The 18,533-nt window shown below is 47.8% G+C and overlaps 1 protein-coding gene across 3 annotated transcripts in view; it reads left to right on the plus strand.

Annotated features, from left to right (window-relative positions):
• LOC146809756 (scavenger receptor cysteine-rich domain-containing group B protein-like) overlaps nt 1-18,533 on the plus strand; it is a 450,060-nt gene that overhangs the window by 41,512 nt on the left and 390,015 nt on the right. The window lies entirely within an intron of this gene.

Here is an 18,533-nt window from a genome sequence, read left to right on the forward strand (position 1 = left end):
TTAATGATCTGATCATCCAAGAAGATGCCCAAAAAGGTTCAGTGGACAGTAAGCTGTCAAAAAGCATTTGATGACCTGAAGAAGGCCATGTGCTCTGCACCTATCCTGAAAAGTCCTGACTATTCCAAAGAGTTTATTGTCCAAACAGATGCTTCTGAGTTGGGTGTGGGAGCTGTGCTGTCACAACTTAATGTAGATGGTCAAGACCAACCCATTGCTTTTATTAGAAGAAGGTTGACCCCCAGAGAGAAGAATTGGTCAGCTATTGAGAGGGAGGCCTTTGCTGTGGTGTGGGCCCTGAAGAAGCTGAGGCCATACTTGTTTGGCACTCACTTCAAGATTCAGACCGACCATAAGCCCCTCTTGTGGCTAAATCAGATGAAGGGTGAAAACCCCAAACTGCTTAGGTGGTCCATTTCCCTACAGGGGATGGACTTTACAGTGGAGCACCAGCCAGGTACAGACCATGGGAATGCAGATGGTCTCTCCAGGTACTTCCACTTAGGACATGAAGACGAGACTGGTCAAGGCTAGTTTAATATCCCTGCGTTTGGGGGGGGGTTGTGTAGGAGAGTAGGGTCTGCTATCCTATGGTCACCCCAAATTTTTGCTTTTTGCTTCACTGGTTTTTGACATATTGAGGCTGTGGGCCTGCTAATCAGACCCCCAGCCTGCTGTTCTCTCTACTAAATTGACACTATGCACTCTAGGTGCATAACCAATTGGAACTAGATCACCCTGTGAGCCCCCTGTACCAGTGTACACTAGGTACCCAGGGCATTGGTGTATCTAAGGCCTACCAGGGGCTGAAGCATGCATTATGCCACCCCTGGCCTAGCAATTTGACACAACTGGCTGATCACTCAGCTGGGGTAAGTTGGTGTAACCACCTCTTACTTAGGTGTAGTATACCTATACCTAACCTTAAATGGGACACATGTTAACCTATAAGTCACTCCTATGGCAGGCCTTAACAATCCTGAAGGCAGAGTGCTTGGTTCCATGTGAGATGGTGCTCTGGCATGAGCTGAGCCTGTCTGCAGTGGTCGGAACAACTTCCTTCTACCGTTTCCAGGTATCGTCATACCATATACTCTTAAGTGCATTATGTTCGTTCAAAAGCTTTATTTCGACAGTTAGTCATAAAAGCACAACAATACAACACATAACGCACAATAAATAAGACATAGTACAATACAGTTGCAAGATAAAATAATTATTAAATTCCATATACTGTCGGATATCTAAAAATTATTAAAAAAAGGATATTACTGTAACAGCTGTTTCCTAGCAGTTCTTATCCTCCAAGCCCAACCCAAAAATTTAGCTAAACAGCAGGCAAAGAAGGGACGAGCGTCAGAGTGCAATATGCGTAAAGCTTCCAAGTGTGATCTTGTGCCTAGGCTCCTACATAAAGGCTTCAGCCATCTCGACCTAGGCACAGAATAAGCATGGCACTCAAACAACAGATGAGCTATGGACTCGACCCTTAAATTACAAAAGGGACAGTAAGGGACAGTTTGGTATGGAGGTTTCCAGGTAGACGTAAAAAATCCTAGGGGAAGAACACCCACCCTGAATTTAAAGTATAATGCTCTATCGCCTGGGTTGGAGATTGCATCCAAATAAGGTTCTCTGAAAGGGATCTCCTTAACTAACAAAAACTGGGCGACAGATTTACAATGATTGGGGTTACACAACCTCTCATTATCCACCCAGAGCCAATAGATCTTGTTGAGCGTTTGTTTTGAGGGTGCTGTTCTATTGACCCAAGCATCTCCTAAACCCAGGTCATAGAGAAGTCGCTTAACCTCCCTGAGCCAGATTACCTTATACCAGCCGGATGAGGATAAGATTTCGCTGAGGGCATCTGCATAACTACTCAATTCAGGGACATTCCATATCCTGGCCCATAATAAAAGGGGACGTAGCCTAGCTTGCTCACTGATTGAGCGTGTGCCTGCATCTAACAGGAGAGGAATTGAAGGGGTACTGTGGGGTAACTTCATAAGGTCTTTATGAAAATTATTTTCGAGGTGTGTCAAAATGTCAACTCTTTGTATACCCCATAATTCCGCACCATACAGAGCTGCACTCACCACCCTTGCCCTATAAATATCAAGAAGTGCCCCAATAGGTTTTAAAGCTGAGGCACGTTGTTCCTTGAGCAGGGCCCCTGTGACCCTCTTGTGGGTCAAAAACACCTTTTGGTGGTGCGCCTTCCAGCTCATATTGGCACACAGACGGATACCTAGATAGTAAAATTTGTTGACTCTATCAAGGGGAACAGAGTCCAGGGAAGGAGGAACAGCCACTTTCCTAGGAGGGTTAAGAACAAGGAATTTGGTCTTGCTTATGTTTATGGACAGGCCCATGGTATCACAAAAGGCCTTAAAACTAGAAAGCAACTTTTGGATACATGCTGGTGACTTTGAAATTAGGAGGGTATCATCCGCGAAAAGGAGCGTAGGTACTTTTCTGCCAGCCAAGGATGGTGCGTCTGACGGCTGTTGGAGCAGATGCTCCACCACTCCGTTAACATAAAGAGAAAACAGAGTGGGGGCAAGCACACATCCCTGGCGGACACCCCTATCTACGGAGATACGAGGTGTTTTCTCCCCCTGGGTACCCCACCTAATCTGGGCAAAGTTGCTTTCGTGAAACTTTATAAGCAAGGCCAACAAATAGGGAGGTAAACCCAACCTACCTAAGACATTCCACAATTGGACTCGTGGGACCAGGTCGAAGGCAGTTCGCAAGTCTATAAAGACTAAATACAAGCTGCCCCCACCCAGCACAACCACTTTCCAATATATCATTAGAAGGCGAAACGTCTGCTCGATGGTACCCATCCCTGATCTAAAACCTGCCTGGAAGTCTGACAGAACCTGGTTTTCTTCAACCCACTGCAAGATCCTACCTAGTACCACTTTGCCCGCAACCTTTTGTGTAGAATCAAGCAAGCTAATAGGACGATAATTAGCTGGGTCGTCCCGACAACCTTTTTTAAAAATAGGGACGACCTCAGCACCCCTCCATGAGTCGGGGAGAGAACCTCCCCACACAACCTCATTCAAAAGTGATGCAATTAACCTACTCCAGGGTAATGGATATTTCTTCAGCAAGTCACCCGGGATTCCGTCCGGTCCGGCAGCCTTGTTAGAAACAATACAACTAATTGCCCTTGCAACTTCCTCGGTGCTGAAGGGGCAGGCATTAATGGTGATCTCAGCTGTTAAACTGGCGAGGAGGCCCAAGTTAGGATGGGGTACCCCACTTTGTACAGAGTAGAGTTTAGAGAAGTGGGCAAACCAAAGATCGCCAGGAATATTGCAGGTAAGCAGGGAATCAAAAGGTTTGTCCCTAGCTCTCAGCAGCTCCCAGAACCCCTTGGAGTCTTTCCTGGAGCTTGCCTCCACTAGATCCCACCAAAAACTATAATCATGGGCCTCCTTTGCCTCTGCCACAACTTTTTTATAGAGTTTCCTCGCCCATCTAATGTTGCCTGCATCCTTACTTTTCACTGCAGAAATAAGTTCCCCCTTTGCAACCCGACATTTAGAGGAATACCACTTGTTTCTTGCCCTAGGAGCACTTTTCGCAGAAACATTCACGCTGGGTTGGGGTATAATAAACAAATCACTTAACAGCGCAATGGTTTCTGTGAATAATGATGAAACAGATTGGCTGGTGGTACCCAGTGCTTCAAGGCGCGTGCCCGATGCTGCCAGTGGTCCCTGCCTGTGCCATCCTTTCCTCATCCGCTGCTACTTTAGCCCACTTTAGGCGCCTGCCACAGCGCGAAGGAGCAAGCTTATGGGAGGTTTTCCACTTGTAGGGGATCTCAGCTACGTTCCCAGCCTGCCAGGGGGAAAACAATGTTAAGGAGAGAGGGTTGTGGTCGCTATCGCAAGACGCAATAACCTCCATATCATAATGGAGTGACCACAAATTATAGTTCAACACAACATAATCTATTCTAGAAGTGTGTCCCATCCTGTTATAGGTGTGCGCACCCAAAGGATCCGATTTGGATCGACCATTGGTTGGTCTTAGGTCATATTCCATGCAGAGTGCATTGATGTCTACCGCACTCTGGGACCATTTAGGGATCGGGTCTAGGGTCAGGGTGGGAATGCCTCTCCTTATATCCTCATCCCAGGTATCCAAAATATCCTCCCTGGCCAATGGCTCGAAACAGCAATTAAAGTCGCCTGCGAGAAGAATATAAGAATCAATACAGCAGGCGGATAAATCATTGCTTAATCCTGTGGAGGATAGAGTAGAAGACCCGCCCCTAACCCCCCTTAAGTAGAGGTTAAAGACCTCCAGCTTCCTGCCCCCTGGGCATAGGATGGTTATCCTCTGAAGATCAGGAGAATGCGTAGGCTTTTGGGTTACACTTAAACCTAAAGCAATATTAACCCATATAAGAAGGCCACCCGACGGGCGGCCTTTCCGTCCATATTGATGGGAAGCTGGAACAAAGTAGGTCGTAAAACCCACTCGGTGCTTAGGTTCAAGGCACCACGTTTCCTGCAAAAGACAGATGTTATAAGGGTCCATAAAGGCATTCCATTCAGGGATTTCAAAATTACGGGCAAGCCCTGCTACATTCCAACTTATAATCTTTAGCAAAGGGACGTCAGGGGTAATCTCCCTTGGAGGGTTATCTACTGTGGCCAGAATGGACGCAGGTCCTACCCCCTCCGCAGTAGATCTATTTAGCCTAGGCAGTGGCTCAAACTGATGGTGATAGGGAGCTATTGCTACATCAGTCAACCTCCTGATTGATGAAACATTTTGGATTGGCGAAACATTCTGAATTGGAGGCAAGGGGATCGTACAAGATGGATTCAATTGATCCCTTACTACTTGGGAGTCGGAAATACATAGCGTATACAAACTCTCCTCTAAAGGTAAAACAGAAAACGTTCCCTCTAGACATGGGGGACTAACAACCGAAGGAACAGACACTACAAGAAAAGAGTTGTTATGCCCCAAGACCTGTGATAAGGGGACCTGGGGAACCGGTTGGCATACGAGTCAATCTACCTCCTCAAGCCCAGCAAACCGATTCGAGGTGGAGAAACCATACCAATTTGTACATGGGTCTTGAAATTTTTTGGGATGGCTCCTCCAGTTGTGGTGGTGTACTACAGACCAGTCCTCTTCCCATGTGTATCTAGGACACGGTGGGTAAAAAAAGGGCAATGACCTTGGTGTAACAAGAGAACCTTCACCGGTAGGCCAGGAGCAGATGTAATGTGCCGTGTGAGGGTCCTCAAAGGTCACCACTATACAGTCCCCGGGACTAGATTTCTTTGAGGGGCCCACCCAGGGGGTTCTGCGTACCATCAAGATTCTACTTCTCTGTCCAATTGGGATTGGTCTATTCACGTTAAGCCAATGGATTGTCTTGTTCTTCAGAGACTCATAGTTCTCATGAAGGCCACTTCCTAACTCGGGGACACCCGTCAGCACAACCACATGATCATTGGCCTCTGGGGGGAGATCAATGTAACCCCCTCTAAAGTTGTTCTTAGCGGGAGGGCTCTTAGATGAATGTAACAGCACTTCACTAGGAGGGGGACTACGCGGTGCACCAACATTGGATTTAGCTAATGGTTGAGGGATAGGACGCTTTAGAGCCTTAGGTATGGAGGCAGTGTTACTAGGATCCACACCCACAGTCCCTGATGTAGGAATCAAACGTACAGTGGCAGGGACAGGAAGGGAGGTTTGCGGGACTTGAGGAGTTAAACCATGAGGAGGTGGCTCAACAACAGGAAAACCCTGGTTTTCTAGACTTCTCAGGCCGTGAGTGGCCAGAGCAATAATGCTCTTTTCCATCTCGAGCAGATTATTCTCAATGCGTGAGAGTCTAAGATCGAGAGGGGTAAGAAGTTTTTTGAGGGTTTCCCAAACTAGACCTATGAATTCTCCTTCATTACTTTCCCCCTTCTCTACATGTAGGCCCTCAACCTCTAACTCCGTGACCGTAGGGGCAGTCAAGGGAGCAGAGACTGGACCCTCTTTAGCTCCCACATGATGTGGTTGTTCCCTGGGCACACACCCTTCTATAGAATTTAGAACCGGAGCACTAATCAAATTCGGGTATTGTGCAACCACAATTTTGGCCTTCTTGCGACCGTAAGCAGACCGAGAGGTGCATCTTTTTTTGGGATGATAATTTTTACTAATAGAGCGCCTGGGTGGAAACATAGCAGGGGTAGAATTGTTAGTACTAACATCCTGCTTAAGAGGCGTATTAAGAGAAATCATTGCACTATCCTGAGTCAATGGCTCCAAAGTAGGGGGTAGTGTGGAGAGAACCGGGGAGTGATGAACGTCAACCTGTGTAACTACACAATGGGGGATAGCTGGGCGCACCGGGGTAACCGCAGAGGCTATATGGCCCAGGGAAGATTTTTTTGACAAATCAATTACCTGGGACAGTCTCCTAGCAGATGCCAGTTCCAGGGAAACTCGAGTCTGGAGTTTAGAAATCTCGTAGTCTATAGCTGTGTTAGTACGTGTAATAAAATCGTCCATAGGACCAATGATTGAGGGACCGCTATTTGCGGCCTTGCTCCGTGTTTGCCTTGTAGACATAGCTTGGCAACCTCAACAACGGCAACCCCCTGACTAAACTGTGGGTATAAAATAATAACTAATTAACAAATAAGGAATGACAGCTGTTAAAATGATATGAAAGAGAGGGTAGCCCCGACCTGACCTCGCTGACCTCGAACGGCCTCAAACGGCCCGCTCTTTGCCCGGTCTTCGCCCCGGGCTGCGTCCCGCTAACGCGTATGAGCGGGAAGCTTATAACAGATGGGAGGTCTGAAAGAGGGCGGGGCCGGGAAGAGGAGGCAGGTGTGCTGGGTGAAGCGAGTGACAAGCACCCTGGTCCTCGCAGTCCCGGCTGTTAGAACCCCTCTGGCGGCCTCAGCAAGATCAGCACAGCGTCCCAGGCAAACAGGTAGGTCCGGTGGGGAGAAAGAGCAAACTCCAAGGCGTCCCACAGTCAAGAGCAGCGAGTGGCACCCGCGAAGCGGGGGCCGCGAGCAGTAATAAAGGAGATGGAGGCGGGGCCGGGAAGAGGAGGCAGGTGTGCTGGGTGAAGCGAGTGACAAGCAGCCTGGTCCTCGCAGTCCAGGCTGTTAGAACCCCTCTGGCGGCCTCAGCAAGATCAGCACAGCGTCCCAGGCAAACAGGTAGGTCCGGTGGGGAGAGAGAGCAAACTCCAAGGCGTCCCACAGTCAAGAGCAGCGAGTGGCACCCGCGAAGCGGGGGCCGCGAGCAGTAATAAAGGAGATGGAGGCGGGGCCGGGAAGAGGAGGCAGGTGTGCTGGGTGAAGCGAGTGACAAGCACCCTGGTCCTCGCAGTCCCGGCTGTTAGAACCCCTCTGGCGGCCTCAGCAAGATCAGCACAGCGTCCCAGGCAAACAGGTAGGTCCGGTGGGGAGAGAGAGCAAACTCCAAGGCGTCCCACAGTCAAGAGCAGCGAGTGGCATTATGAACCTCGCGGTAAATGCTATCTTTGGTTTGGCTTTACCTAAACATGTCGAGTAAGGTGTCATACGAATTGGAATACTAACCCCTCGCCAATTCTGGTGACGGGGCTAGCATTCCACCCTTCTAGAGGGACACGACATGTACAGTACCTGAAACCCGGGTAAAATCAGACATAGCCTCAGCTCCACAAAATGGATGCTGCCACCACAGACACAAGTCTGCCCTCCTGCTGCTGGGAGTCCTTCCAGCTTGGGAGATGTGGACAAAGGGTTTCCTGCCAGGGGAGGTACGTGCACCACCCCAGACAGGATTTTGTGTATTGGTCAGGTAGGGCTTGAATGGAATCAGACATGCCTGAGGCTCACAAGGAGCCTCGGTGCATATGCCAGTTCAAACCGGTCCTGGGGCACACCAGCCCTGGACCTGGGGCGAGCTGGACAAAGGATTGGGGGTGTAACCACCCCCCTTCCTGGTCCCACCCTTAGGGAGGGACCTAGCAGGTAGTCCGGCCCCTAGAATCCGCTTAAAGGTAGGAGCTGAGTCCTAAGACTTCAGACATCCTTGAAATAAAGAAGAAGACGGGAACTTCGACGCTCTGCTGCACAGAGGACAGAAGGAAATCTCCCAGATGGTCAGGGAGTGACCATCTTGCTAACGCAAGCACCAACCAGCTACTCAACATCTGCTTTGCCGCCGCCTCCTGCCGGAGCCCGAGCCCAGAGCCCGACAAGACCTGGACCTCCAGACCTCTCACTGCCCGATCCACAGTCCCTGAAAAGAAGGAACCCGTGGAGGCACCGAGACACGTGGAGCCAGCCATCTTGAAAGACCCACGACAAGCTGCAAGCGCGACAACAGAGGCTCCCTCCAAGTTGTGCTTTGGGTTCTGAGAAGCCCAACATCCGAGCAGCATCTGCACCAAAGGTGAGCCCTCCAGCATCTCCACGATCTGCGTGGGGCCCCTCTGCACTTTGCATCTCGACGCGCCTGCCCGGTCCCTGGCCCGTTGGCTAGTGGCCATTTTGGCGATGAACCTTGAAAACTACGATGCTGGTCTGGTTGCTCCAGACTGGCCCCTGCTGCCCTCCAAAGGAGCAGGCCCTCTGACCTTGCTGGTCAGAACAATCAGCTTTCTTCATTCTCCACGACTCCTGCCTTTGCCAAGGCTTGTTTGCTTCTTTCGAGTCACCGACACCGCCGACAGCGAGAGCCTGCGTGGGACAGCTCATGAACCGACTCCTGGACGTCGTCGACCTTCAGGGACCACATGGCTGCGGAGACAAGCTACCCTTCCTCACCTGTTTGCACCCGACATCGCCTGGTACCTACCTGATGCCACGCTGGTCACGGGCTAGTGACTGTGAACACTGTCCCCTCTGCTTACAGGTCTTCTACAACTCCGATCCACCCTTGGATCCACCGCATCTCTTCTGGACCGACCGCCTGCAGCATCTTTGTCATCAGGCTCCATTGAACAGATAGACGAAACCCGACGCACTTCGAGACCTATGCACCCGCTTCCTGTGGGTGAGGTAAAGCTGGCACTCCGGTGCCCAAGTGTAGAGAAACATCTCTAGTGTCTGTGTTTTAAGTCTTAAGTTCGTAGTCCACCCAGAAGACCCTTCTAGCAGTAACTTTTGAACTTTTACGCACCCATTGAAAACCTATGGGAGCCCGCGTGTAACTTTCCTCACTGCACACGCGACCCGTGGACCTCCTGGTCGCTAACTGAAGTTAGCTCCTTGTAGGCCCAGCGATTCTAGAGGCCCTAGGTCTTTTCCCTTTCCTGTTCGTGGTACTTATACCACTATTTTAGTATATGGTTTGAGTGGCCACCAGGGCCCATCCATATAAAGTGCAACTTCTGTATATTGTAATACTTTCTTGTTTAACGATTTGTGCTCCTGTGGTCATAAGGAGTCTAGGGGATACTTTGAGTAATAAATACATATATATTTTGAATATATATCTGTGTGGTGTCCTTTCATTGGTATAAAGGGGGGTTACATATGGTAAAACAGCTTGCTTAACACGCTTTAACGAGTTTAGCCTCAAAGACTGCTTAGCCTACGCTACCACTAGGGCAGCTAGCCCGAAAAGGTTGACTTACAACCACACCATAAGGGTTGCTTGGCATGGTACAAGGTGGTCACTTTAACTAGTGAACATCATATACCAGGCCAACTTCTCACAATTGCTAAATGAACAAGAAATGGCAAAGCCAATGGTCTTGGCTCTAAAAGGCCAAGTAACTCCTCCCTTTCTGTTTTTCACTTCTGAGGAATTTCGCCAATAGCTGATAATAAAACCTTCTTGTCAATGGGCTAATAAGCCTTCTGCTAGCTGTAAAACCCTTATCTTGATATCATCCCATCTCCTCTAATACTGTCGTGCCTCATTGGTCTGCTTCCAGCGCCAGTCCATGGAATCCCAATCACCTCATTCTCCAGTCCATATATGTTTCTGTGCATTTTGTCAGACATTCTTTTCACTGAATTTAAATTATCTGTGCAACACCTCTGGCAGGGACCAGTGTATAGAATTCTAAATCCTTCTGCAAATCTTACTCCCAACATCTCTGTTGCTCTTCTTTCCCGACTTCAGCATATGTAGAGTACTGGCTCTTTCCATAGTCCCTTGCTGTACATCAGTCTCTCACTCGATCATTGCTTCTATGTTCAACACTTGCAGGGGAGGCCTTAGGCATGTGCAAGCTGTGCACCTGCACAGGGCCGCCAAACCCCAGGGGCCGCCACGTGGAATCGGATACAATACATATTTGTGGCGGCCCCTGGCAGGGATTTGGCGGCCTCCGCCCGGACCCTCTCTTCCAGGGCCCCCTACCTACGCTCCCTGCACAGGGCCACCATGAGCCTAGAGCCGCCCCTGACACTTGTGTCTGAACTTCAATGGTAAACTAAAGAATATCCCCTTGTTAAAATTCTAGCATGCTTTAACATTCCCACTCATGCCCTTATTCCCCATCCCTGCCAAGGTAAGACAGCCTTGAAATGGCTGATGAGCAAAGGCAAGCTGCTCGCTGTATGAATTGCCAGTAATGGTCTTGTTGGGGTCATCAGCTGATGCCACAATTCATTGTCAAACTCCCCCAAGACTTTGAAGGGCTCAGCGCTCTCCAGGTTTGAAGCTCTTAGTATTATCACAACCAAGCCAGCCCTTTGAAACTTATCTGAGCTGCCTAATGACATTCAGGTATTTAACCGGTACCATTCTGCTCTTTGGGTACCTTATACAGAATATGATAGGGCATATCTTGAATGCCATTGTATCTATGTTGGAGGCATCTCTAGGCCACTTGGCAAGTCCTAATTTCTACACCTCGACACTTACTTGCAGCATATATCTCTCACCTTGCCTCTCTCTATCTCCATCACTTGCTCTCCAACACTAGCCTTACAATGCCTCATCCTGATTTCCATTTGTGTATCACCCCATATCTCCTTTTTCCTCATCAAGACCAGTCACCCCTGGCACCTGCATCACACTGTTGTTCATTCCATTCAACTGCATATTCTTCTGGTTTCTCTTCTAAGAATTTGTCCCATGACCCCCACAGGAATTTCTGAATTCATTAAATTGTAAAACTGCTACCAAATTCTGCTCTTCCACATACTTAATCAAATCAGTTTTTGCTACAGCCTTCTTCTTTTGTACCAATGCAACCCAATACTTCCCACCACTACCTTGTATTTTCACTTTGTTACCAGTCTTCAGGATGTATAGGTTCTAAGCCTATCTTGGCCTTTTCCCATCAGCACATTCCTCTCTGCTGCCCTTCTTTACTAAAAGTAACACTTCTCCATACTATCATGCCTGCCCATCTATGCCCTCTAGGGTCTATAACAAACGTCTTGGCCTCTTTTTCCCTGACACTACCATCCCAAATGTCACCTTCCTTCAACTGCTGTCATTGCAATGAGCAAGTCCTCATCATACTCTGACAATCTTGCCACTTTGGAAGATAACCCATCCCCTTCCTCATTCTCTTCTCAGGCATGCTGCCCCATGGCTGTCCTGTGCCCTTCCTGTAGTTGCTGTGCCCCAGACCTCTGCCTCATGTACCTGGCCAGTCCTGTGGACCCCTGTCTCTATCCACCTCAACTAGCCAGCCTCCTTCAATGCTCTGTCTCTGCCCCTTGTGGGCCCTGTTTCATTCCCCTGTACGCTACTTGATCCTTCCTACCTGAGTTCTTTTGAATTGAGGGGGTGCTCTGTCCTCCTCTGCCCTTTCTCTCGGTGCCAACTGCTGGTCCCCTCATCAGTATACTGGGCCTAATCCCTATTTGAGGTGCCTGCTCCTCCTCTACTGTTGTCACCTTAGTGGCCCTACACATTACTGACTCCTGCTGCCTTCCACTTTCACCATTCATCTGCTAAACCCAGCTGAATTGTCTATAGTTTAACTGGCCGCAACACTTGAGGCTTAAAAGATTTTTTGTAAGGAAATTGTGCTGAAAATTATAGAAGTGGGCAGGGCTTGCTGAGTTTTACTCCATGGAATTCTGCAGAGTTACATAAAAATGACAGAGTTTTAGCTCCGGGAGCCTGTGCCGCTCTGTAAAATCAGCGCAAATGGCACAATACTCTGTTCCAGAGGGCACTGATTCTTACTGCCGCTCGAGCAGATTTTCTACTCGAGTGGCAACTTTCTCAATATGAACGGGAGTGACCTGCCATGGCTGCCCTCGTTGATAAATCGTGTTGGGAGTCCTCCTAGCCCTCAATTCTCCTAGCTCGTGCTCGCCAACATAACATTGGTGAACTGTGTGCAAGGAAAACTCCCCCATGCAGTGGTTCACAGAGGTTTTCCAGAACTACGCCCTCCAGGCAGAGTGTGGAGTGGGCAAAACTCTGTGGACTATGCTGGCGGAGTAGAGTTTACCGCCCACCCCTAGAAAATTGCGCCATTTTGCCACAAATTTCTCAAAATTAGGTTGAAACTGCAACACTTTTAGAGAGGGTCAGGGCTTGTTTGGCACTTCCTGGAATTTTCAGGAAGATTTGATATATTACCTTGCAGAGCTTATGACTTATAGCACGTTTATGTAAATATGGTGCTGCAAAAATCACTATTTGGCCCATCTTCCAGAAGGAAAATGGCCCCCTCAAACCACAAGCAACATAAAATCAGCAAATGAGATGTGTTTGCTTTGCTTGCTAGAATTCAGCCTAGGTGTTTGACTTGGCCCTCTCTGCAGGGTCACCCCCAAACGGTTTGCCTTCACCTCACCTTATTTTTGCTGAATTTGTTTTTGTTTACCTTAGTTCCCTGCACCTTTTACCACTCCTAACCAGTGCTAAAGTGCTTGTGCTGTGTCCCTTAAACATGGCAAAATTGGCTTACAGTTGATTGGCATATTTAATATACTTTTGAGTCCCTTGTAGAGTGGTATACTATATACCCAGGTACTGTAAATATAATTCTACTAGTGGGCCTGCTGCACTTATTGTGTCACCCATTTAAGTAGCCCCTTAAAACATGATATTGCAGCCTGAATGCAGCTTTAAACTACCAGTTCGACTTGGCAATATAACCCCCTTTCCAAGCAAGTTCTATGATGTTGCTAAAACAGTGTATATATGCAGGACTATAAACAAGGCAGTAATCAGGCGTACTCCTACTATGCAAACCCTTCTCTGAGTGTACCTAGATTGTGCGTAGGTGTGAAGCCAAGAATCCCCTTAGGGACGATCTAACCCCATTACCTGTGGGGAGAGAATGTAGGAGCTCATCTTGGTCACCAACTGGACACCCCCTCACGGAGATGTCAGACCATTGCGTCGTGAAGTCTCAGCATGCAGGGACCCTGTGTGTCAGCTGAAGTACCTCCTCTTCTAATTTTTTGGGATGCTCTTTATTTATAAGAGCAAGCAGCCTTGCCTTGTGCGTATAGATTAGTGATGTTATGTATTGGAAATGGCCCTTTTTGCAGGGTCATCCCTAAACGTTTTGCCTTCCTCCTGTATTCTTTCTAACCTGTTTTTGTTGTCTTTATGACTCTGGGCACTTTACCACTGCTGATCAGTGCTAAAGTGCATATGCTCTCCCTTTGTAAATATGACAGTGAGCTCAGAATGAGCCTGAGCTCAGAATATTAAAATACATCTTTTAGTGAAGTTTATTTTTATATTCTGTGTTTGAAAATACCACTCTTAGAAAGTAGGTATTTTCTTGCCTAAGCCTTCCAGTGTGCTCTGCTGTTATGTGTATTGGCTGTCTGGTTTTGGAGTGACAGGGCTGGGGAATTCCAGGAGACAGGGTGAGGTGTCCCAGTGGTAAATAGAGAGATCTGCATCTAGATGGTGGGAGGAGTTGCACCTGGGACCTGAATAGGGGTGTGCCTTCCCTCCACAATGCTGGCTCCACCTCCTGTGGTGCGTCTGATGTCTCTGCCCTGCACTCTGAAAGGAAAAAAGGAGTCAGGTAAACAAAGTGCTCCAGGACTGAGCAGAACTGGTTCTGGCTGGGTTCAGTGACTTGTAGCTTCTGAGAACAAAGACTTTTGGGGTATAAATATCTGTGCTGAAACCCCTACAATTTGTATTGCTCCTGGACAACAAGAAGAACCTCTGTCCGTGTAACTGAAGGAATCTGCAGGAGAGGACTGTCCTTGTGCTTGTGTGCTGTTTCTTGGACTGGGCTGGAGTGGTTACTACTGGACTTGGAAGAAGAGGAAAAGGACTTTGAAGGAACTTTTATTTTTGCTACAGCAATCACCCAAGGGCTAGAAGAGAGCTAGCCTCCTGCTGGAGTCTCAGGCACATCAGACTCCACCACCAGCCTCCTGTTTCCTCCCAGCGAGGATTTCTATCTGCAGGTGAGGCTCCTGTGAGTTCCAGGGTCTCTAGTTTTACTACAGAGAAGAGAGTGCTGAAAATCGTCGCTAATGCCCGTTTGTGAGCCGCCGCAGCTGAAGAGCGTAAGGAAAATCATCGCGCTGCTGCCGCTGAGTGCTCGCTACCGGAGATCATCGCATGACACGTTTGCTTGCGGGCTGCCAAATGCTCGCTAACCCGAAGATTATCGCATCGCATGTTTGCGGACCTCCAAGTGCTCGCTAACCAAAGATCATTGCATCGAGTTCATCGCTTCACAACATCGCAGCGCGGACGCCGAGCGGACGCCATTTTCATCGCATCGCATCAGGATCGTCGCTTCCTCGCAGAGCGCCATTTCTTTTTATCGCAACAAGATCGCACACACAACAGGCTCGGCGCATCATCCTCCCTTCGCAGCAAGGATTTCAACGCATCACCGGCTTAGCGTGGAGAAGTTTGTCGCTTTGTCCTGTACACAGATCAGCGCATCATCCTCCCTTGCGGCAAGGATTCAATGCATCGCTGGTCACGCGTGTGGAAAATCATCGCTACAGCTCCTTAGCGACATTTTGGTTGCTTTGCTACAGAATCCAGGTATTTTGTGAGTAAAAGGGTCGCAGAGACCACTGCCTTGAACTGAACTCCTCTTTGCACACTTTGAACTATTGTTGCAGCATTTCAAGAGTAACCCTATTTTTCTAGTATTGTGGCTTTTTACTGTTATTGGTCTTGTATATATATAAAGATACTTATTTTTTATAACTACTTGTGTGGTGTCCCTTCGTAGTGTTCTTCACTGTGTTACTGTGTATGGTCATAAATGCTTCACACACTGCCTCTCAGGTAAGCCTAGCTGCTCGTGCTATGTTACCACAGGATTGAGCAGGGGTTATCAAAGGGTCTAGCCCGCTTACTCTGACTTAGGAAGAAGGGTCCCTACTTGGACAGTGGCCAGCCATTGCCAACTAGAGACCCCCATTTCTAACATTATGGATATGTAGATAGCCCTGTCACCCCGTGGATTAAGATAGAACTACATTTGTACATAGTGCATAGAAGGGCCTTGTACATGATGTTCGAGGTATCGTCATAAAGTTGTGCGAAGCTAGATGTGTAAACAAAGTAGTTTAAGAGAAACTAATCCATCCTTGTGGTGCATGTAAATATATGTGCAAATGGTCATGGCAGAAATGTTAATGTGAAAAATAGGACAATGTAAGAAATGAGCCGCTTCGTTACATGGGCCTAACCGGGGCACATAACAATTGTGTCTCCTTATTACATTTAATAGGTGCTAACGTTTGATTGGGAACAGATAAACATTTTGTGTTTGTGATTTTGGGTTGAAATTTAAAACCCTCTTTAATGATAAAGTAAGATGTTAAGTTCCAATTTTGAAAATGCTATTTTAGAAAGTGGGCATTTTCTGCCCAAGCTATTTGGAGCCTGCAGCCTGTTTCTGGGTCACATGACTGGGTGTAATTGGCAGTTAGACTTTATTAATCCCTCGCAGACAGCCACACAATAAAGAGATTAGATGAGGCACATCTAATCTGGATGGGCCATCACTGGCAGGATGGGGACGAAGCTGGGCACAGCTCCACCCGCAAATGAATAGGCTGTGCTTTGCCTTCATACGGAGTACTTGTCACCCCTGCATTGTTCATGCAGCCAGCTTGGAGTCAGGGCAAGGGAAGCTGGAAACTTCAAGCATTTCAAAGGAAATTCTCTAGAAACTTCTACTTCAAAGAAGGCATCAGGTATACAAATAGGACCCTCTGACCCTTCAGTTCACTTTCTGGGCCTACGGAAGGACTCGCAGAAGCCTGCCTGCTTTTGTGGCCTGCTGTGTACTCCACAAGACTGCATTGCTGCACTTGGAAGAACTGCTTTGCTGCCTGGAGCCTGCCTTGAACTCTCAGAGGCCTGCCCTGCTGCTTGAGCCCTATTCCACTACTTGAGCCCAGGACTACCAGAGTGACTCCGAGGGCTAGTTGGCTGGCCTCCTGATTAGAGCCTCCGGGACAGAAAAGGATCACTCCATTTTGGCCCTATTCCACTGTTGAGCCCAAGACTACAAGAGTGACTCCGAGGGATAGATGGCTCACTCCATCTTGGACTCACCTGGACCCAGCCTGAGTGAGCCCTAATCCCCCAAGTGGTGCTCCTCCAGTCCTCGAACTTTGGCGGTGGTGCTAAAAGTGCTCTGATAACCAAAAGTCAAAACTAGAGATATTGGATAGAGACTGCTCTGAGAACCGAAGGAAGACCAGGACTAACCTGTTTGTCTAGTTGCCCAAGGTGCACCGCTGGTCGGTCTGACTCCTGCTACGTCCTTTTTTGCAGCAGCAAATCCTGTTCAGCAGTCCTTCGCCAAAGGGATTTCTGGCTTGGGGAACTCTCGTTGGCTATAGCCTTCAGCCTCGTCCTGCAGGAGATTTTCAGCTTCTAAAAAAGAGACTAACTCTGAAAGAAGAAATCTTCTCTTTACCACAACTTCATCCAGCGGCTCCCCGACGATGGGGTTTCCTCCTCGAACACCACCTGCATCATTACCCACTGAACTTCTACTTTCTCAGAGACATTTTGTCAAAATTTCTTCTAAAGCCAAAGATAAGCACCAACCGGCCCAATTCACTTTTTGCATCTGACTCATGCTCCATCGTCAGCCATATTTTTCGACTTTGACCCAGTCTTGTGCGACTAGATGCCCGCGGTTGGTTCTTTGATCTTTTTGGGGCTAATTTTGACCTTATATTTTAAAAATGTATAACTCCGGTTCAACTGATTGGATTTTTGTCATTTTGGTGTCAAAACTTTATTAAAATGGACTCCAGTTTTCTAAATTGGGGTGGGGTTTTTCTTATGTCCTGTTTTCCCTTTATTGCTGTTTGTGTGCTGCTTAAATACTTTCACATTTTTTCTAAGTTAAGCCTGACTGCTTTTGCGCCAAACTACCAGAGAATTAAGCACAGGCTAATTTAGTGACTTTTGTGGTTCAACCTGACAGGGATTGTGGCTGTTGCTTGACCAGGGTTAACACCCAGTCAACCAACAACCAAATTTGTCACACCAGGTGTTTTGTTACGCCACTTTCAAAGATCAACGGCTGCTACTCCGAGCGAAGAAGGCCAGCAGCACTCCTCGCGCTTGAGAGGTCGCGCTTCTTGAGGGAATGGATGGTTCTGCAGAATTTCCCTATTGGATGTAATGGTAACACCTAGAATTGAGTGGGTGTGGGGAAAAGTTGGGAGGGAAATGCATGCAGTGCAATATCCTACCCTTCTGGGCGGGAAATACGGCTGCAGTGAAAATAAAGTTAAAACGTTGCCGCGGCAAAGTCTGGAAATGTTACCTACCTTTGCCAAGGCCAAAGTTTCATGTATTCATACACAAAATAAAAATTACATTTGTGTGTACAATTCTTTAATCATGCCATTTTCCCAAATGCATAGTTAGGCTTCGAGCCACGTGCCTCTTGTTTTTTCATCCCATTCCTCCCTTGCTTCATGCTCGCTGTTTACTGGACCGCTGCAGGTCACTCTTTCTCGTTCCCTTGCACTGCTTTTCCATCGGCATTGTCTGCCCCGTTGGGAGTTAGGGGTGGATGTTAGTGTCAGACCACTGCTGGCTGAAGTTTCCACCTTTGCTTTCTAGGAAGGTTAGTCAGTGCCAATGCTAAGCTATTACCACAGTCAAGGAATCTGTTCTGTTCTATTTTGGCTAATGTATAAAGTGCATTCACAAAGGACTACAGGAGTGTGTCTGGAAAGCTGTGGCGTTTGTAGGTTCCCCACAGTGCTGCTGAAATTCTTCTGTGTCATCCAGTTCGAATTATGCAAAAGTATTTTAATTTCTGTAAATGTGCATATATTTGCATGAAGATCCCTTGCATGATATTGCTATTACAAATCAAACCAGTGAAACTATGAGACTGTATTATTGATGAGGGTCGAACCTATCACTGGGTGGTGACCCTGTCTCCCAAACAGATGCAGTCTTTTCCATATGTTAAGCAAAATGCGGAAGTGATATGTGAACTGTGAATGTGATGACTTAGTTTATGGCTTTAGTTCTCGTTGGTAGATATTGCCAGGCTGGTTGTCATTGATGGTTCTGTTTATCCGATTACAATGAAAAAAAGCTGGTTGGGATAACCTAGTGGGATAAGC

This window comes from Triturus cristatus, chromosome 7, assembly GCF_964204655.1.
Source record: "Triturus cristatus chromosome 7, aTriCri1.1, whole genome shotgun sequence".
NCBI classification, from domain to species: domain Eukaryota; kingdom Metazoa; phylum Chordata; class Amphibia; order Caudata; family Salamandridae; genus Triturus; species Triturus cristatus.